At 38.1% G+C, this 22,884-nt stretch overlaps 1 non-coding gene across 1 annotated transcript; it reads right to left on the bottom strand.

The window, feature by feature from the left end:
• Positions 1-22,288: 22,288 nt before the first annotated feature.
• LOC130937907 (small nucleolar RNA R71) lies at positions 22,289-22,396 on the bottom strand. The gene has a single exon (XR_009069099.1). It is a non-coding gene; the product is annotated as a small nucleolar RNA R71 (small nucleolar RNA).
• Positions 22,397-22,884: the final 488 nt, after the last annotated feature.

Below are 22,884 nucleotides of genomic sequence, written 5' to 3'. Positions count from 1 at the left end.
TTGCAACTCTCAATTTAAAAGAGTTGTCACAAAATTTAGAAATATAAATACTAGGAGTATGAGTCCCAGATTGTCTCCCAACGAGTTGTAGAGAGAATGCTAATTTATTAATCAAGGGTTTTCAAGAGAGTTGAGTTTGAATAATGAGCAATTAAATAGTTGTAAAATAAAAACTAAGAATGATTATTAATATTCTAAATAAAAGGCCTTGACTGGGGGGATGATCAATTGGAAGTTCTATCCTTGTTGGGATCTCTTAGGTGTAGTATTAAAAAGGTTGTTGTTTTCACTTAGTTAACCCTCACTAAATAAGGGAAAGTCAAGTGATTGAGCTAACTCTTACTCACAAATCCTAGTCCTCTCCCTTGGGAAGGTCTAGCGTTAGTAAATACAGAACTAGCCAACAACTTCTAGTTAATCTTCACTTAAGCCTTCCAACTCAAGTGTCTCCTCTTAACCAACCCCCATGTCAAGTAGAGAATCTACTCCATGGTCATGAATATAATACTCAACAAAATATAAGAAGAAAACATAATAAATTAAATAAAATAGAGATTGAAATTTAACTAAAAATAAAAGTAATCCTCTGTATCAACAATCCATGAAAATAATCCAATTATCACTTTAAACAAGAATTAGGAGTATGGAATAAATAAAAGAGCAAGTAAGGAAACAAACTAGAATAGTGTCTTCAACGGAGGTGATGACTCTTCAATATCCAAAGCAAAAAGCAATAAGCTATGAATGTAAAGAGAACCTAGAGGAAGAGTAGTTCCTCTCTAGATTCAGATCTAAAATCCTAAAACTATCCTAATGAGAATGTGTTGATGTTGTGTTGAGTCTCTGTATGTTTCCTGGCTTTATTCTATGCTTCTGGGCCAAAAACTGGGTCAAAATGTGGCCCAAAATTGCCCCCAGCATTTTCTGTTATTTCTGCAGATTGCGCAATTCACGCGTACGCGTCGGTCACACGTGCGCGTCATCCAGCGATATTTCTAGTTGCGCGTCCGCGTCGTCCACGCGTGCGCGTCATTCGTGCAGACTCCAATCCGCGCGTACGTGTCAGGTACGCGCACGCGTTACTGCGATTTTCTTCATTCCGCACGCTCGCGTGAGCCACACGCGGGCGTCGATGCTCGCTGGTTATCTCCTTAGTTTCTAGTGTTCCTTCCGTTTTTGCAAGCTTCCTCTCCATTCTCTAAGCCATTCCTGCCCTGTAAAGCCTGAAACACTTAACACACGGATCATGAAATCGAATGGTATAAAGGAGAATTGAAATACACAAATTAAAGATCTTTAAGAAGCAAGTTTTCAACCATAGAACAATCTTAGGAAGGGATTGTAAAATCATGCAGTTCATATGAATAAGTGGGTAAAGACTTGATAAAACCACTCAATTAAACACAAGATAAACCATAAAATAGCGGTTTATCAACCTCCCCACACTTAAACATTAGCATGTCCTCGTGCTTAAGGAGATAAAATAAATAGGTAGGGAAAAGTAAGACTTATGCAATGCAATGCAACCTATGTATATGAATGCAACCATATGCTAAGATGATTTTGTCTACTTGGTTAAAAGTAAATAAGTTCTTCAAGACAAACACAAATCAAATTCCACTAATTATACAGTAAAGACAGGTAAACTTGTAAGAAGACAGCTCATGAAAGCAGGAAACATAGAACTAAGCATTGAACCCTCACTGATGGTGTATGTGCACTCTAATCACTCAAGTGTATAGGGTAATCACTCTACTCTTCTCCAGTCATGCTTTCTAAACCTTGTTCTTCACCTAACCAATCAACAAATAATCAATGTACCAATGCAAACATCATGAGGTCTTTTCAAGGTTGTAATGGGGCCAAGGTAAAGGTGAGGATATATATATATATATATATATATATATATATATATATATATATATATATATATATATATATATATATAGTTAAGTGAGCTATAAATTGAATCCTTTGATTAACCTAAGCTCTTACCTATACATACTTTATAAACTTTTAAATTCATGCCTAGCTACCGAAAATTCTCACTTTTGTATTACATACTCATGCATTACCCTTTCTTTTAATTTTTATCACATATGTATTGATCTTTTTATTAACTTAACTTAGCATTGGGGTAATTTTGCCCCCTTATTTAATTATTTAATTATTTGAATATTTTTTTATATAAAATATATAAAAATAAACATAACATTATCAATGCACATAGATTTTTAATTTTTCTGGTCTTACATGAGTAGGTACCCAAATTCCCTTTATTTTATCATGATATGTTCCTTTGTTAACCCATGTTCCCACGATCTTCCCACACTCAATTGGTACAAAATGTCTAACTTAAGCTAACCAATGATTCAATTGGGGTATTTAATTATTTTTCCACTTGAGGTTAGTGATGTGGTAAAATATGGAATAAATGGGGATTTAAAAGGTTCAAAGTGGCTAACAAGGGTAATTGAAAGGGTAGGCTATTTTGGGATAAGTGAGCTAAAATAATTAATGGCCTCAATCATATACATGTATTTAAATACATTAACTATTGGACATATAGGGTGGAACAAAATAAAGATTACAATCATAGAGAAGTAAACACACGAGAATAAATTTTTATGGTTAAATAATGTAACCATGTCCTCTAAGCTCAAATCTCACGGGTTATGTATTCTTAGCTATCATTTTATGTTCCAAATACAACTTCAAACAAGTTTTAACAAAAAGATTTTCTTTTAAATTAGTGAAATTTTTCAAAAATAGGGTCTTAAAAAGAAACTTATTATTTTTTAGCCAAATAGATTATGCATGCAAATAACCTATTACTATGCAATCTATCATATCCTAATTTAAAAAAAAAATAAATAAATATCCTATTTTATTGGTGTTAAAGAAGAGAAATTACCTCCAAAAGTCAGGTACTGACTGACCTCCTCACACTTAAAGCTTTGCACCGTCCTCGGTGCCATCTGTCAGGAACAAAGGGGGGCTGGTAGTAGTGTCTCCACAAGCGAAACCGTCATCGCTCCCTGTGTTGGTAAATAAAGTGGAGTCCGGATCTTCCTCGGGTGGGTGGTTGCCAACAAGCAGCTTCTAGAGGTATGTAAATCGGCGCTTATTACGGCACTCTCTTTGCTTTCCTTGCCGGTCTAGCCGGTCTAATCTCTCAAGTATCTGATGAAGCAGTTGGTTTGTTGGAGATGCTTGTGATGTGGAAGGAGAAGGAATTTCTCCGGCCGAATCTTCAGGCCGGCTAGTCGTGGCTGTTGGAGGTCTGATGTACTTCCCGTTAGGGACGTGCTGATCATTCCGCGGAAGTATGGTCTTGGTATCCCCAACTCTGTAGGAGACTCTAGCTGCTGAGACTAGATCTAAAACTAAGGCAGAAAAAGGTAAGTTGCCCGCAATTTGTACATGTCCCATAGCATTCCGGATGTGTCTTGGTAAATTGAGGTGCTGGTCTGTAAGGATACACTATAGTAGAACAGCCATGTCTGCGGTAAAGGAGGACTCGTGAGTGCTCGGAAAGACGTAGTGGGACATAATCTGTGCCCATAATCGAGCCTCCAAGGTCAGTCCTGAAGCCAATATTCCCTTAGGTCGGGATCGATGGTATCTATAGATCCATCTGCAGTCAGGTTGTGCTATAACTCTGAGAACGGCGTCCCAGTCAAATTTGTATGTCTGGCGTTGGACAGAGAATTCTTGAAATGCGTCCAATCCTTCAGGGGCAGGGGGAAGATCTAAAGCTCGCTGAATGGCCTCTTCAGTTATGGGGACTTGCTTCTGACGGATATAGACAGACTGCAGTGTTGGCATATGAAAATTGGAGTAGAATTCAACTACCCATGATAGATTAACCTACTGTGGCTGTCTTCGTAAGAATCCCCATTGTCTTCGCTCAATGCGGGGTTCAACAAATTCAACGATGTGGGTCGGGAGGATAAGAAGGTACTCATTGTTATAGTTTCGCCCAGCCAGTATGGGGAACATCTGCTCACATTAGCGGTTAGTGAACCGCGCAATGTCCTTTGTTGGAAAGGATTTCTCTTTTTCATCGACCTTGATGATCCTCTTGATTCGCTTTGTTGAGGGCTTTACAACTGTTGAAGATGGCTCTGCCATTAGTGCTCTTTTTGTTCCTTTCTTTGCTGGTGGTTTGGGAGTAGCTTTCTCTTTACCCTTCTTGGTGGCCATCCTGAAAGGGAAAAGATAAGTACTTTAAAACTTCAAGGGTTAGAGCAAGGAAGAGGGTAAGATACGTGATAATTAATGCACGGTAAAGAAGGATGTCGTTAACACATGGTCATGACTACATGTGATCACTTCATCAATGGAAACATAGCAAGTGCATGTGATGGCAATTAAATGTAAGATGTTTATTGGCATGTGATAAACCCCATTTGTAGGGTTTATCTTGTATTGATTTTTGGGGATTTTATCACCTTTTACCCACATTTATTCAACGAAATAGCATGGTTTGTATATTCTCCTTTAATTGTGCTTAAGAGTGAAAACATGCTTTTTAGGTCTTAAAATAAATAAATTTAATTCACCTTGATTCCATTAGATGCCTTGATATGTTTGTTAAGTGATTTAAGGTTTAAGAGGCAAAGATTGGATCAAGGGAATGAAGAAAGAAAGCATGAAAAGTTGGAGAACTCATGAAGAAATGAAAGAACCGGAAAGCTGTCAAGCCGACCTCTTCGCACTTAAATGACCATAACTTGAGCTACAAAGGTCCAAATGATGCGGTTTCAGTTGGGTTCGAAAGCTAACATCCGGGGCTTCGAAACGATATAAGATTTGCTATAGTTGCATCGCGCATAGAGGCGCGCATGCGCACGGTACGCGGACGCGCCGATGGTGGCACATGACCCACTTAATGCAACACGTGGCCAGCGATTTTAGAAGCCTTGTGGGCCCAATCCAACTCATTTCTGATGCTATTTAAGCCAAGAATTGAAGGGAGAATCAACATACTTTTCATACTTTAATCATTAGTTTAGTTTAGCTTAGTATAATAGTTAGAGTTAGTTTCTAGAGAGAGAAGCTCTCACTTCTCTCTAGGATTAAGATTAGGTTTAGTTCAATAATCTTAGATCTAGATTTTAATTCATCTTCTTCTACTTCTATCTTCTTAATTCCTTGTTGTCACATTAATCTTCCATTCTTTTGTTGCAATTTCCTTTATGTTGTTCTTATGTTTTGTTGTAGATCTACTATTGTTCATTCCATTTTCTTTCAATTCAATAAGAGATAATTCATGTAGATCTTGTTTCCTTTAATTGTTATTAATTCCTTACATTTGATTGTTGTTAGAATTAATTCTTGTTGTTGATTTACTATGCTTTTCTTTTGTGCCTTCCAAGTGTTTGAGAAAATGCTTGGTTGGATTTTAGAGTATAATTTTATGTTCTTGGCTTGGAAAGGTAACTTAGGAACTCTTGAGTTACTAATGTCCAAGTAATTGATGATTGGGATCCATTGACTCTAGTTCTCACTAATTGAATTAGTGGAAAGTTAGGACTTATGGACTAGGATTGATATAGCTCATTTGACTTTCCTTTACTACTAGTTAGAGGATGATTTAATGAGATTAATCCTTGCCAATTCTCATATTGTGGTTAGTGATTAGGATAGAGATCCTTTACTTCCAACCCTTGCCAAGACCTTTTTAGGCCTTAGTTTACTTTCTTGCCATTTACTTTCATGCTTCTTATCCAAAACCCCAAAACACATTTCCAACCAATAACAAGACACTTTATTGTAAATCCTAGGGAGAACGACCCGAGGTTTAAATACTTCGGTTTATAAATTTTAGGGGTTTGTACTTGTGACAAACAAATTTTTGCATGAAAGGATTATTGTTGGTTTAGAGACTATACTTCAACGAGATTTCATTTGTGAAATTCTAAACCGTCAAAAATCTAATCATCAAAATGGCGCCGTTGCCGGGGATTCGCAATGGTGTTGTGTTATTGGTTATTGTACATATGTGAATATTGTGAATAGGTTTATCTTTTGTTTGTTTCTTAATTTTTTGTTTGTTTTATTTTGTTCTCTTACTATGAATTCTCACTTTGGCTTTGAGTTTGGTTCTAATTGTGTTGTAGGAAATATGCACTTTAATGGCAACATGTACCATGGATGAAACCAACAAAGATGGGAGGAGCCTCAAGGAATTGATCACTCCTATTGGCAACAACCTCTGGATACTTATAGGTATAATTTCCATCCTAATGCATGCCAATTTAACGGCTATGATGACTCTTTTTGTGACACTCAACAACCACCATCATATGCCTATAAATCTCATCCTCAACATGAACCTCAACCATTCTCGCAAGCCTTTCATTACCAAACACCGCCCTATGATCCATATCCATCATATAACCAATCACCCATACCATACTCTTATGACCATTATAAGCAAGAACCCTTAGAACCACCACAACCCTATCAAGATTACTCCCAAGAACTATCTCAATACACACAATCTCTACAACCTTACCAAGAAGAACCACCTTCCTACTATGAACCCTCTCTCCAAAATGATGAACCTTCATACTCACCCCAAGCCCCAATAGACGACCCTCTCACTTTGTTACTTCAAGGACAAGAAGCCATGAAGCGGGACACACTTGAGTTTGTGACAAATTTGACCAAGGTGGTGCATACTTTAGCCCACCAATGCTTGAATACTCAAGGTACTTCCATGACCACATGTGAAAAGTCAAAAGAAGAGCAAAGCATGAAGGAGAAATTGGAAAATTCGGTGGAGAAGGAGGAGTCAAATTTTGTGTTAGAACATTTGGAGGAGCCTATGATCATTGAAGAAAAGGAAGAAGTGGTTACAGATTTAGGAGATGTTGAAAGTCCATGGGAATGTAGAATCATGGAGAACTCTTCCAAGAAGCTTGATATTGATGTTGAAGAGGGTGCGCAACCTCAAAGGCATATCATAGTTGGAGACTTGGAAGAGGCTTATCAAGAGATGGATTCAATCATGGATGAATTTCTCTCTACAATGGAACCCTCTCCCATCGGACATGAAGTTGAAATTATAGAAGAGTGTGCACAACCTCCCATACTCTTGGTGAGCAATGAGAATGAGAGTGAATCGAAAGAGAGCTACCAAGAGGAAAAAGTTATCATGGTGTATATTGAAATTGAAGAATATGAAGAGGTTGATCAAGAGATGGATTCATTCATCAATGAATTCCTATCCAAAATTGACTCACCTCCCATTGGACAAGATGAAGTTTTTGAAGACAACACCAAGCCAAGTGAAAAAGGGGAAAAGGTTGAAATTGAAGAAGCTTGTGAAGAGGTGGAAACAACTAAAGAAGAGCCTAAAGAAGTAGACCTTGCATTATCTAAGTGTGGGGAGGTCTCCCTCCTCAAGTCACCATCCAACACAACATTCAAGTGGGTAAAACTCTTATCCCTAAGCCTTACTTTCTCACTTGAATATGGTTTAATTGAAAATGATGGTCAACTTAGAGCTCTTTGTGAGTCGAAAGTATAAGAGAGTTGTGTAGTGGTTGGAAACATCATTCTAAGCTCATGATGGTTGTAAGCTCAAAATTCAAGAGAAATGGTCGGTGTGGAACCAAATTGCATGGGTCTAGGAAGTTGTTTGGAAGCTTCTTTGAGAATTCCAAGGTCGTACCACCCGGATGGAATAATGACGATCAATTTAAGGACGGGTGTCAAAACAAAGTGTGGGATCCCAGATCGCACAATGAAAATCAAATTTGGGAGCTAATGGTTTGTAGAGAACTCCATCAAAGCTGGAAGATATTGAAATTGAAGAATGGAGCTTATTAGAGATTCAAGCATTGGTGGAAGTTCCAAGATGAGTACAAGCACAAGCCACCTTGAGAAGAGCTCCCCATCAGTCCAACTTAAGGACAATAAATAAAAGTGCTAGGTGGGAGACACGCCACCATGGTAAACTCTTTCCATACTCTTTTAGTTTTGTTAATAAGTGAATTAAGTTGCCATTGTAGGTAGATTCTCATTTTCATTTTTATCTTTTGTAAATATTGGTAGAATTAGTTTAATTTCATATTTTTATTGTTTTGTTGAGTTTAGTTAGTAGTATAGTATGATAAATAAGGTTTTAGGGTGCTTTGGTAGTTGTTTGGAGGTTTGGAAGGCTTGGATTGGTGCAAGAACTTAGAAAATTTTTTAAAAAAAAAACAGAACACCATCCACGCGTGCGCGCACATAACGCGTACGCGCACCTGAGCATTTTTTCAACCATCCACGCGGACGCGCACTGTACGCGTACACGTGGATGCAAAAAAATTCACCCCCAGCCAAAAACCCGAGAGTTAGGCCTGCACTGTGCGAACATTAGGCCTAAGGCACAAGTCTGTGCACGCGTGCGCGCACCTGGCGCGTACGCGCACATGATCTTAAATTCGCGATGCATGCACACGCACACTGTGCGCGCGCGCGTTGATTGCACAATCTGCACCCCCGGTACTTTTACCCGAGAGTTGTGCCACTTTTGGGCCAACATTATGCCTCTCGCCTAACTCGACGCACGCGTGCACGCATCTGGCTCGTACACGTCCTTAGGCCAATATGCACATCGACGTGTAAGCATGCATGACGCGTACGCGTCGGTAAAAAAAAAGTTTTTTTTTCTCCCCTTCCATTTTCTTTTGCTTATCACATTCGCATACTTCTACTCTTCCCATTTTCATTTAGTTTTTGTAGCATATTTTCGTTTTTTTAAGTCATTTTAATAATGGTATTGCATCTTCCTACTCAATTGTTGACAATTCCTTGCATTACTTTGGTGCCTCTTGACTTGTTTCATATTGTTGGGTGATGTTTCTCTTTAAATCAATGCTCAATCTTTTATGCACTTGTGTTCTTTGTGCATTGATATGACCTTATATTGTCTTTCATGGCCCACTCTCTCTTGTTCGAACTTGATGCTTATCATGCTCTTCTTGCTTTGACCTTACTCTTGCATCAAGTATCATTGATATGCCATTTTTTCTTATTGTTTCCTCTTCTACATGTTGTAGCTACCATGTAGTAGCGACCCATACCTTTATTTGGCATTAGCCCCTGCCTATGTTCTATTTGCTTTGATATCTTTGTCATAGGCTTAATATTCCTTTTCTTTCTTTCCTTTTAGGTTGGCCACCAAGAAGGAAAAAAGGAAAAGTTTCTAAATGGGGCAACAAACAAGTCATCCGCACAACCTTTCGAAGGAGCTCATCAATTGTAGCAACCCATCCACCTTGCTCTTCTTTGCATGCACCGAAGACGGTGCACTCTTCAAGTGTGGGGAGGTCGTCTGACCGATGTCCATGGGTAACAATTTCCTTTTTCAACACCAATGTTAGTTAGTTGTTGCATTTGCATGATATGTTGCATGTTAGTTAGAATTTATACATATTTTACCACTTCTCTCCTATTAGGACTACTTGGTTAGGGTGATGATTTCTTTTCCAAGAAACTGTTTTAGGGCAACGTACCAATTTGAAAAATTTTTGTTAAACTTGCTTGAAAGAATGTATTTTGGAACATGGTTTTTGAGCTAAGAACACAAGCTTGTAAGATTTGAGTCTAATAGTGTGGTTACATCTTATAACCACTTATTTTTCCTTCTTGTGTGCATTATTCTCTTTCTATGAATGTAATCTTTGATTTGTTTGATTCTTTATGTCCATTATTTTGTGTATTCATGCATTTATATGAGTGAGGCCATCATTTCATTAGCTCACTTACCCAAATAGCCTACCTTTTACTCTCCATTGTAACCAATTTTGAGCCTACGCTTAACCCACTTATTCTCAATTTTAGCACATTACAAGCCTTAAAGCGAAAAACAATAAATATCCTTTATTTAGATCATTGATTAGCTTAGACTAGTGTGTGTGACCATCCTTCAAGTGTGGGAAACTTGGGAGGGACATTGGTTGAGGTAAAAGGATGTGTTTTGTTTTGTACTCTTATATTTGGGAATCGGGTACATACTCATGTGTTAATTAAATGTAAGACCTTATGCATTGATATTCTAGAAAAAAATGAGAAAAACAAAAGAAAAAAAATGATATATATGAAAATAGAAAAGAAAGAAAAAAAAGAAGAAAAAAAGAAAGCAATAAAAGGGAACAAAATGCCCCAAAGTAAAGTTCAAATAAAATCAATGCATATGTGTGATAATCAAAAGAGAATGCATGAGTATGCGAAAAAGTGAGGAATGGGGAGTTAGATTAGTACTTAATTGTATAGGTTATTATATAGGCTAGGTGGGAAAGTTTAAGCTAATCAAAGATTCAAATCCTAGTCCACTGGCCATATATGACCCTACCTTGACCCTAACCCCATTACAACCTAAAGAAAAGACCTCATGATAATTGTATGCATGCATGAAATAATTGTTGATTGTTAGATGAAAAACAAATTTTGGAAAGCATGATTAGGGGAGAATTGAGAGAATCGACCCGACACACTTGAGCGACTAGAGTGCAAACACTTCCGGTGAGGGTTCGATGCTCAATTCCGTGATTCCCGGCTTTCATAAGCTTTCTTCTCGCAAGTCTACTTGAACTTCATTTTGATATTCGAATTGGTAGGATTCATGAATCGTTATATGATCTTGGCCCTACTTGTGCATGTATAACTTGGAGGATTGATTTATTTTTAACCAAGTAGGTAAAACCATTTTGCATTTAGTTGCATCCATTTAGATAATTGCATATAGTTTAGGTTGCATATAGTTTATTTACATTGAATAAATGTTGATACCCTTTGTTTCTCTCTTGGCTTAAGCATGAGGACATGCTTGATTTAAGTGTGGGGAGGTTGGTAAACCCATTTGTAGGGTTTATCTTGTATTGATTTTTGGGGATTTTATCACCTTTTATCCACATTTATTCAACGAAATAGCATGGTTTTGTATATTCTCCTTTAATTGTGCTTAAGAGTGAAAACATGCTTTTTAGGTCTTAAAACAAATAAATTTAATTCACCTTGATTCTATTAGATGCCTTGATATGTTTGTGAAGTGATTTAAGGTTTAAGAGGCAAAGATTGGATCAAGGGAATGAAGAAAGAAAGCATGAAAAGTTGGAGAACTCATGAAGAAATGAAAGAACCGGAAAGCTGTCAAACCGACCTCTTTGAACTTAAATGACCATAACTTGAGCTACAGAGGTCCAAATGATGCAGTTCCAGTTGGGTTGAAAAGCTAACATCCGGAGCTTCAAAACGATATAAGATTTGCCATAGTTGCATCGTGCATAGGGGCGCGCATGCGCACGGTACGCGGACGCGCCGATGGTGGCACATGACCCACTTAATGCAACACGTGGCCAGCGATTTTAGAAGCCTTGTGGGCCCAATCCAACTCATTTCTGATGCTATTTAAGCCAAGGATTGAAGGGAGAATCAATATACTTTTCATATTTTAATCATTAGTTTAGTTTAGCTTAGTTTAATAGTTAGAGTTAGTTTCTAGAGAGAGAAGCTCTCACTTCTCTCTAGGATTAGGATTAGGTTTAGTTCAATAATCTTAGATCTAGATTTTAATTCATCTTCTTGTACTTCTATCTTCTCAATTCCTTGTTTTCACTTTAATCTTCCATTCTTTTGTTGCAATTTCCTTTATGTTGTTCTTATGTTTTGTTGTAGATCTACTATTGTTCATTCCATTTTCTTTCAATTCAATAAGAGGTAATTCATGTAGATCTTGTTTCCTTTAATTGTTGTTAATTCCTTACATTTGATTGTTGTTAGAATTAATTCTTGTTGTTGATTTACTATGCTTTTCTTTTGTGCCTTCCAAGTGTTTGAGAAAATGCTTGGTTGGATTTTAGAGTAGAATTTTATGTTCTTGGCTTGGATAGGTAACTTAGGAACTCTTGAGTTACTAATGTCCAAGTAATTGATGATTGGGATCCATTGACTCTAGTTCTCACTAATTGAATTAGTGGAGAGTTAGGACTTATGGACTAGGATTGATATAGCTCATTTGACTTTCCTTTACTACTAGTTAGAGGATGATTTAATGAGATTAATCCTTGCCGATTCTCATATTGTGGTTAGTGATTAGGATAGAGATCCTTGACTACCAACCCTTGCAAGACCTTTTTAGGCCTTAGTTTACTTTCTTGCCATTTACTTTCATGCTTCTTATCCAAAACCCCAAAACACATTTCCAACCAATAACAAGACACTTTATTGTAAATCCTAGGGAGAACGACCCGAGGTTTAAATACTTCGGTTTATAGATTTTAGGGGTTTGTACTTGTGACAGACAAATTTTTGCATAAAAGTATTATTGTTGGTTTAGAGACTATACTTCAACGAGATTTCATTTGTGAAATTCTAAACCGTCAAAAATCTAATCATCAGCATGCTGGTAAAGGCATGAGTAGCATAGATCAAGCATTAAATGTCCAAGTTAGATTATCAACTCTTTCAAACTAACAATCTGTTTTGTATTGACAATTATATTTAATCAATAAAATATAAAAGGAATTTTGTGAAAAATAGGCAGTAGAATAGAATAATTTAAAATAATGCACAATGTCATATGGGCTTTTTCATAAACACTTAGCATGCATGGTAAATATGTTATTGAAAGCATTAAAGTGAACATGCAAGCAACCCTTTTTAAGAAGTAATAGTAATTGTCAAACTATTCCTTAATACACTCACAAGGAAGAGATAGAAGAAAATAATCACCCAATTAAATATCTAACTCCAATCAAAAGAATATAGAAAGAAAAAAAAGGAAAAAGAAAACATAGATAATGAAAAAGAAAAGAAAGAGAAAAAAGAAGAAGAAAACATAAATAAAGAGAAAAGAATAATGGAAAAGCAAAGAACCTTGATAATGGATGTGAAGAATAAGGGAGGAGAGAGTGAAAAGTGAGAAAGAATAAAGAAGGAAGAAGGGGGAAGAAAGAAATAAGAAGGGATAAGAGAAATTAGGATTGGGGAAAAAAAGATAAGATATCTGGCGCTGATCTGGATAAGCTGTGCGTCGCATGTGACGCGGACGCGTGGGGCATGCGGTCGCGTGGTTTGTGATAATGTCAGGTGATGCGGACGCGTGACCTGATTTGTGCTATTGGCGCGAAAGCAGCATTGCGCGGGCACAAGTCTCTGATTTATACGCACATTGCCAAATTTTAGGGTGATGCCGCGTGGGTGACGTGGACGCGTGAATGGCCTCTATTTAAATAATGATGCGGACGCGTGGGGCACGCGTTCGCGTGATGAGGCTTGTTCTTCCAACATAACTCCAGCCCCATTCCATCATAACGTTCTGCCAGACACTTATTTTCGTCGATATCACAGGGTCACGCGTGCGTATAAGTGACGCAAGCGCGTGGAAGGCGGATATTGCAAGTGACGCAGACGCGTCAGGACGCGTTTGCGTGGGCGTATTTGTGCCTATAGCACGCCTTCAGTCAAGCTCCCGCGTAACTTTCTGATTCTTTTCTTCTAGTGACGGAAGCACATATGACGCGTACGCATCACGTGCTTCCCCCCCCCCCCTTTTTATGCAGAATGCGAATGCAGATGCAGACTAAGTGCAGAGGTTATGAGAAGAGTTATTAAGAAAAAGAACAAAGTAGAAAATGAAAAAGTAAAACTAAAACTGAAGTGGAACGATCATACCATGGTGTGTTGTCTCCCACCTAGCACTTTGCTTTTACATCCTTAAGTTGGACAGTCTTTAGGCTCATTCTGCTTTCGTTGGTGGGTCTTCCAGGAGGAAGACCTCTAACTCCTTGTGATCCTTCATCTTCTCACCATGATAAAGCTTTAGGCGGTGTCCATTGAATTTAATGAATTTGGAGCTAGAAGGATGATGCAGGTAAAAAACTCCGTATGGCTCTGCCTTTTCTACCCTGTAAGGGCCTTCCCATCTTGATCGCAGTTTGCCTAGCATAAGCCTCAGTCTGGAGTTGTAAAGAAGAACTAACTCTCCTGGTCTGAATTCTCTCCTTTTTATGTGCTTGTCATGGACGGCCTTCATCTTTTCCTTGTATCGCCTGGAGTTGTCATATGCTTCTAGGCGAAGGTTCTCTAATTATGCTAGTTGCAGTTTCCTTTAAGCTCCAGCTTCCTTAAAATTCGTGTTGCATTCCTTTACAGCCCAGAAGGCCTTGTGTTCCACTTCTACTGGAAGGTGGTAAGCCTTACCGTACACTAAGCGGAAGGGGCTCATCCCAATGGGTGTCCTGTACGCTGTTCGATATGCCCATAGCGCATCTTGTAACCTGGCACTCCAGTCCTTCCTATGAGGCTTTACTATCTTCTCCATAATACATTTAATCTCTCTGTTAGATACCTCTGCTTGCCCATTGGTCTGGGGATGATAAGCTGTTGCTACTTTGTGAACAATTCCATGCTTCTTCAGTAATCATGTGAGTCTCCTGTTACAAAAGTGAGTGCTTTGATCACTCACGATTGCTCGTGGTGAGCCAAAGCGACAGATAATATGGTTTCTAACAAAGGAATCAATAGTGTCAGCGTCATCAGTACGGGTAGGAATTGCTTCCACCCATTTAGAAACATAATCTACAGCTAACAGTATATAAAGGTAACCACTAGAGTTTGGAAATGGACCCATGAAGTCAATGCCCCAAACATCAAAAATTTCACAGAAAAGCATAATCTGTTGAGGCATCTCATCCCTCTTGGATATATTACCAAACTTTTGGCATATGGAACAAGATTTACAAAAGGAAGCATGACGTTAAGATTTTTGCCAGTAAAGAATGTCATAAAACCAGTCGCGTTGTAGATATAGTCTCTAAACCGACAAAAATCCCTTCGTGCAAACGTTTTGGTTGTCACAAGTAACAAACCCCTTTAAAAATTGTTAACCGAGTATTTAAATCTCAGGTCGTCTTCTCAAGGAATTGCAGGGAGGTATGTTCTTATTATTGGCTATGAAAAAGGTAAAATTGGGGTTTTGGAGGTAAGGGGGCAGTATGTTACACAAAAAATAATAAGAAAAATAAATAAATAACTATAAAATAAACTCTTGGCAAGGTATAAGAACTGGAGGTCCTTTCCTAGTTATCCTTATCAATTGTGATGAGAATTGGATTTTTCTTCCACTTTGTTAACCTCTAACTATGAAGGTAAGTTAAGTGGATGAATTCCAATTTTCAATCAATAATGAGTTTGATAACTCTAGAGTCACCAATTATTTAACCAAAGCCAAAAGGAAAGAAAATTGAAACTGCTCAAATAAAAATGCCTTCAGATGGGAAGCAATAATCATGTAAATAAAAGAAAGTAATATTAAACTGAAATACATCAAATTATAATAAATAGAACATTCAAATCTTAACATGAAAAGTTCATAAGCCAATTGGAAAAATAAATAAAAATAAAGAACCTGGGATTGAGAGTCACTCCTAAAACTAAGAGAAATCCTAAATCCTAAGAGAGAGAGGAGAGAACCCCTCTCAAAACTAATCTAAATCATGAGAAGTGAATTATGAGTGCATGATAATGAATGGATGCATTCCCCCACTTTATAGCCTCTAATCTGTGTTTTCTGGGTCGAGAACTGGGTCAGAAACAGCCCAGAATTTGCTGGTTGCGAATTCAATTTCGCTAATTTTCGTCACTTGCGACGCGGCCGCATGGGGCACGCGGTCGCGTCGCCTAGCGTCAGGGCCACTATGGCATATTATATATCAAATCGAAGCCCCGGACGTTAGCTTTCCAACGCAACTAGAACCGCGTCGTTTGGACCTCTGTAGCTAAATTTATAGCCGTTTTAGTGCGAAGAGGTCAGGCTAGACAGCTTAGCAGTTTTTCCAACTTCTTGTATTCCTTCCACTTTTGCATGCTTTCTTCCCATCCTCTGAGCCATTCATGCCCTATAATCTCTGAAAACACTTAACACACATATCAAAGCATCTAATGGTAATAAGAGAGGATTAATAATAAGCAAATATAAGATCAAAGACGCATGTTTTCAATCAAATCACATAATTAGGAAGGCAAATACAAAACCATGCAAATAGTATGAATAAGTGGGTAAAGAGTTGATAAAATCCACTCAATTGAGTACAAGATAAACCATAAAATAGTGGTTTATCAAAGCAGCATCTTTAAAAAGAGTACGCCACCAGAATCCACAGTCTAAAATTTTTCTAGCTGTCCTTTGAGGGCCAAAATGTCCTCCACTCTCGAAAGAGTGGCAAGCTTCTAAAATGGACTGGAATTCTGATTGGGGTACACACCTTCTAATTACCTGGTCAGCACCACACCTCCATAAATATGGATCATCCCATATATAGTATTTAGACTCACTTTTCAGCTTGTCTCTTTGATGCTTAGTAAAATTGGGAAGGAAAGTATGGCTAACTAGATAATTAGCTATGGGTGCATACCAAGGAGCTACTTCAGATACGGCATGCAAGCTATCAAATGGAAAAGCATCATTGATAGGGGTGGAGTCATCCTTAATGTTCTCAAAACGACTCAAGTGGTCTGCCACTAGATTCTGGTTACCACTCCTATCCTTAATTTCTAAGTCAAATTCTTACAACAATAATATCCAACGTATCAACCTTGGTTTGGACTCTTTTTTAGCTAGTAAATATTTTAGAGCTGCATGGTCCGAGTACACTACTACTTTAGTACCAAGTAAATAGGCTCAGAATTTATCCAGAGCAAAAATAATAGCAAGAAGCTCCTTTTCAGTAGTAGTGTAATTAGACTGAGCAGCGTCTAGGGTTTTAGACGTATAAGCTATTACGAAAGGATCCTTACCGTCCTGCTGAGCCAGTGCCGCTCCTACTGCGTGTTTGGAGGCATCACACATAATCTCAAAATGCTGGCTCCAGTCTGGTCCTCTCACAATTGGAGCTTGAGTCAGGGTGATCTTCAGCTTATCAAATGCTTGCATGCAATCCTCACTGAACTCAAACTCAATATCTTTCTGCAGTAGTCTGGATAAAGGTAATGCTACCTCACTAAAGTCCTTAATGAATCTCCTGTAGAAACCTGCATGGCCAAGGAACGAACGGACTTCTCTCACAGAAGAGGGGTAAGGCAAACTAGAAATGACATCTACCTTTGCTGGGTCTACAGAAATACCAATATGAGAGACAACATGTCATAGAACAAGCCCTTGTTTTACCATAAAATGACACTTTTCGAAATTCAATACAAGGTTTGAACTAACACACCTATCTAATACTTTGTCTAAATTATCCAAGCAAAGGCTAAAGGAATCACCATATACGCTAAAATCATCCATAAAAACCTCCATACAGCTCTCAATGAGATCAGAGAAAAGACTCATCATGCACCTTTGGAAAGTGGCTGGTGCATTGCATAAGCCAAAAGGCATTCTCTTGTAAGCATAAGTCCCAAATTGACATATAAAAGTAGCCTTTTCCTGATCCTCAGGAGCTATATGAATTTGAAAATAGCCTGTATAACCATCTAAAAAGTAGTAATGGGATTTACCTGACAAGCGATCAAGCATTTGATCAATGAATGGCAGGGGATAGTGATCCTTACGAGTGGCTTAGTTGAGACGCCTGTAATCAATACAAACTCTCAATGAATTCTGCACTCTAGTTGTCAGGAGCTCTCTATGCTCATTATTTATTGTTGTGACTCCATACTTCTTGGGCACCACTTATACTGGACTGACCCATCCACTATCTGAGATGGGGTAAATAATATCTGCTTCAAGTAGCCTGGTCACTTCTTTCTTGATAACTTCTAAGATGGTGGGATTCAATCTTCTTTGGGGTTGACAGATAGGCTTTGATCCCTCTTCTAAGAATATTCTGTGCTCACAAACTTGAGGGCTATGCCTACTATATCCGCCAAGCTCCACCCAATTACTTTCTTGTGTTGTCGTAGCACACTGAGCAGCTGCTCCTCCTGTTGAAAATTGAGTTCCCTTGCAATGATAACTGGGAACTTCTGATTATCCTCAAGGTACGCATACTTGAGGTGTGGAGGGAGGGGCTTCAATTCCGATTTCTACTCATGGCTAGGCTCGGGATTATCTGCGGTTATTGATAATGGCAAAGTGTCCTCATTATGTTCAGAGGGCGTCCCCACACTTGGACCTTGCTCCAAGTATTTCTCTTCTACTTTTTCTTGATGAACTTCAGCTACAGTTTCATCAATGATGTCACACTTGAAGATAGAATGATCTTCCGGAGGGTGCTTCATAGCTTCATTCAGACTGAAACTCACCGTTCTGCCATCTATCTCAAAGGAATAAGTTCCTGAGAATGCATCCAGCTTGAACTTTGAAGTCTTCAGGAATGGTCTTCTGATGAGCGGATAATTTATACGCTTTTTGGCATTATTTTTAGTATGCTTTTAGTATGTTTTAGTTAGTTTTTATTATATTTTTATTAGTTTTTATTTAAAATTCACTTTTCTGGACTTTACATGAGCTTGTGTGTTTTTCTGTGATTTCAGGTATTTTCTGGCTGAAATTGAGGGACCTGAGCAAAAATCTGATTCAGAGGCTGAAAAGGGCTGCAGATGCTGTTGGATTCTGACCTCCCTGCACTCGAAGTAAATTTTCTGGAGCTACAGAAGCCCAATTGGTGCGCTCTCAATTACGTTGGAAGGTAGACATCCAGGGCTTTTCAGCAATATATAATAGTCCATACTTTTCCCGAGATTTGATGGCCTAAACAGGCATTCCAAGTCAGCTTCAGAATTCCTGGCGTTAAACGCCGGAACTGGCACAAAAGTGGGAGTTAAACGCCCAAACTGGCACAAAAGCTGGCGTTTAACTCCAAGAAAAGTCTCTACATATGGAAGCTTCAATGCTCAGCCCAAGCACACACCTAGTGGGTCGGAAGTGGATTTTTACGTCATTTACTCATTTCTGTAAACCCTAGGCTACTAGTTCTCTATAAATAGGACCTTTTGCTATTGTATTTGGGGAATCTTTCAATCTTCGGATCATCTTTTGATCATGTTTTTATGATTGAACCCTCTTTGGGAGGCTGGCCATTCGGCCATGCCTAGACCTTGTTCTTATGTATTTTCAACGGTAGAGTTTCTACACACCATAGATTAAGGTGTGGAGCTTTGCTGTACCTCGAGTATTAATGCAATTACTATTGTTCTTCTATTCGATTCAGCTTATTCTTGTTCTAAGATATCACTTGTTCCTCAACTTGATGAATGTGATGATCCGTGACACTCATCATCATTCTCACCTATGAACGTGTGCCTGACAACCACCTCCGTTCTACCTTAGATTGAGTGGATATCTCTTGGATTCCTTAATCAGAATCTTCGTGGTATAAGCTAGAATCCATTGGCGGCCATTCTTGAGAATCCGGAAGGTCTAAACCTTGTCTATGGTATTCTGAGTAGGATTCAGGGATTGAATAACTGTGATGAGCTTCAAACTCGCAATTGTGGGGTGTTAGTGACAGACTCAAAAGAATCACTGGATTCTATTCCGACATGATCGAGAACCGACAGATGAATAGCCGTGCTGTGACAGAGCGCGTTGAACATTTTCACTGAGAGGATAGGACTGTAGCCATTGACAACGGTGATGTCCAACATACAGCTTGCCATCGAAAGGAGTAAGAAGGATTGGATGAAGACAGTAGGAAAGCAGAGAGACGGAAGGGACAAAGCATCTCCATACGCTTATCTGAAATTCTCACCAATGAATTACATAAGTATCTCTATCTTTATTTTATGTTTTATTTATCTTTTAATCATTAATCCTCCATAACCATTTGAATCCGCCTGACTGAGATTTACAAGATGACCATAGCTTGCTTCATACCAACAATCTCCGTGGGATCGACCCTTACTCGCGTAAGGTTTATTACTTGGACGACCCAGTGCACTTGCTGGTTAGTTGTGCGAAGTTGTGATAAAGAGTTGAGATTGCAATTGAGTGTACCATGTTGATGGCGCCATTGATGATCACAATTTCGTGCACCAAGTTTTTGGCACCGTTGCCGGGGAATTGTTTGAGTTTGAACAACTGACGGTTCATCTTGTTGCTTAGATTAGGTAATTTTATTTTATGTTTAAGCTTTTTACTTTTCAAAAATTTTTCAAAAATACAAAAAAATATTTCTATTTTGTTCTTCAGAGTTTTTAAGAATGGATTCTAGAGTTTCATGATGATTTGTTGAAGTATGGCTGGCTGTGAAGCCATGTCTAATCTTTTGGACCGAGGTTTCAACTTATCATCACAAGAGCTTGTTGATTTTTATCAATTTTGCTGTTGTGAGCAATGATCTGCTAAAGCTTGGCTGGCCATTGGCCATGTCTAGTGTTTTGGACCGGAGCTTTCACTGAAAGCTTGGCTGGCTGTGAAGCCATGTCTAATTCCTAGATCGGAGTCTTAGACTAACATTGCAATGATTCCTGGAATTCTCATTAAGAATTTTGAACCCTTGTTTTTCTTTTCCACTCAATTTTCGAAAAAGCACAAAAATTTTATAAAATCTTAAAATCAAAAATATTTTTATGTTTCTTGTTTGAGTCTAGTGTCTAATTTTAAGTTTGGCGTCAATTGCATGTCTTTATTCTTCTAATTTTCGAAAATTACATGCATTATGTTCTTCATTGATCTTCAAGTTGTTCTTGATGATTTCCTTGCTCTGATCTTTAAATTCTCTTGTCTTGAGTGTTTTGTTGTTTCTCATATGCATTCTCAATTTGTTAGTGTCAATAGTATACAAACTTCTAAGTTTGGTGTCTTGCATGCATTGTTTATTTGATCTTATTTTCATTTTGATTATCCCTCATCATTAAAAATTCAAAAAAAAGTTTTTTTAATTTGTGTTTTTTCAAGCCAATAATACAGAGAATTGAAGATTCAGAACATGCAGCAGAGGAATTACACAGAAAAAGCTGGGCGTTCAAAACGCCCAGTGAAGAAGGAAAACTGGCGTTTAAACGCCAGCCAGGGTACCTGGCTGGGCGTTTAACACCCAAAAGGGTAGCATTTTGGGCGTTAAACGCTAGAATGGATACCATTCTGGGCGTTTAACACTAGGATGACACAAGAGGGAAGATTTTGTTTTTAATTCAAATTTTTTTTCAAGTTTTCATAATTTTTCAAAATCAAATCTTTTTCAAACCATATCTTTTCAATCATATATTTTCAAAATCAATTTCTTTCCATTCTCAAAAATACTTGCCTACAATTAATGATTTGATTCAACATTTCAAGTATGTTGCCTTTTCTGTTAAGAAAGGTTTAATGTTTGAATCATATCCTTTAAATTTCTTGTTAGCCAAGTCATTAATTTTAAAAATCAAATCTTTTTAAATTGTTTCTCAATCATCTCTTTTCAATCATATCCTTTTAAAACCATAACTCTTCAATCATATCTTCTTAATCACATCTTTTTCCAAATAATTTTCAATCTTTTTTATTTCTAATTTCAAAATCTTTTTCAAAAATCACTTTATTTTTTCCCAACTTTAATTTTCGAAAATCATTCTTCAATTTTTCAAAATTTCTTCAAAATCTTTTAATTTATTTTCGAAAATTCTTCCCCTCTTCTCACATCCTTCTATTTAAGGACTAACACTCCTCCACTATCAACAGTTCGAACTCTATCTCTCTTGATAAGTTCGAATTCTTCTTCTTCTACCTCCTCTATTTATTCTTCTTTTCCTCTGACATCTCAAGGAATCTCTATACTGTGACATAGAGGATTCCATATTTTTGTGTTCCCTTCTCTTTCATATGAGCAGGAGCAACGACAAAAGCATTCTTGTTGAGGCTGACCCTGAACCTGAAAGGACCTTGAAGCGAAAGCTAAGAGAAGCTAAAGCACTACTCTCTGTAGAGGACCTAACAGAAATCTTCAAACAAGAAGAAGACATAGCAGCTGAAAACAACAACAATGCCAACAATGCAAGGAAGGTGCTGGGTGACTTTACTGCACCTACTCCCGACCTCTATGGGAGAAGCATCTCTATCCCTGCCATTGGAGCAAACAACTTTGAGCTTAAGCCTCAATTAGTTTCTCTAATGCAACAAAATTGCAAGTTCCATGGACTTCCATTGGAAGATCCTCATCAGTTTTTAGCTGAATTCTTGCAAATCTGTGACACTGTCAAGACCAATGGGGTTGACCCTGAGGTCTACAGACTTATGCTATTCCCTTTTGCTGTAAGAGACAGAGCTAGGATATGGTTGGACTCACAACCTAAGGAAAGCCTGAACTCTTGGGAAAAGCTAGTCAATGCCTTCTTGGCAAAGTTCTTTCCACCTCAAAAATTGAGTAAGCTTAGAGTGGAAGTCCAAACCTTCAGACAGAAGGAAGGTGAATCCCTCTATGAAGCTTGGGAAAGATACAAACAATTGATTAGAAAGTGTCCTTTTGACATGCTTTCTGAATGGAGCATCATAGGTATCTTCTATGATGGTCTGTCTGAACTGTCCAAGATGTCATTGGACAGCTCTGCTGGAGGATCTCTTCATCTGAAGAAGACGCCTGCAGAAGCTCAAAAACTCATTGAAATGGTTGCAAATAACCAATTCATATACACTTCTGAAAGGAATCCTGTGAACAATGGGACGAATCAGAAGAAAGGAGTTCTTGAGATTGATACTCTGAATGCCATATTGGCTCAGAACAAAATATTGACTCAGTAAGTCAATATGATTTCTCAAAGTCTGTCTGGAATGCAAGTTGCACCAGGCAGTACTAAGGACGCTTCATCTGAAGAAGAAGCTTATGATCCTGAGAACCCATCAATGGAAGAGGTGAATTACATGGGAGAACCCTATGGAAACACCTATAATCTTTCGTGGAGAAATCATCCAAATATCTCATGGAAGGATCAACAAAGACCTCAACAAGGTTTCAACAACAATAA

The sequence above is a fragment of the Arachis stenosperma genome, chromosome 6 (genome assembly GCF_014773155.1).
Source record: "Arachis stenosperma cultivar V10309 chromosome 6, arast.V10309.gnm1.PFL2, whole genome shotgun sequence".
Taxonomy (NCBI): domain Eukaryota; kingdom Viridiplantae; phylum Streptophyta; class Magnoliopsida; order Fabales; family Fabaceae; genus Arachis; species Arachis stenosperma.
The sequence above is the reverse complement of the archived record's forward strand: the minus strand, read 5'-3'. Positions and strand labels throughout refer to the sequence as shown.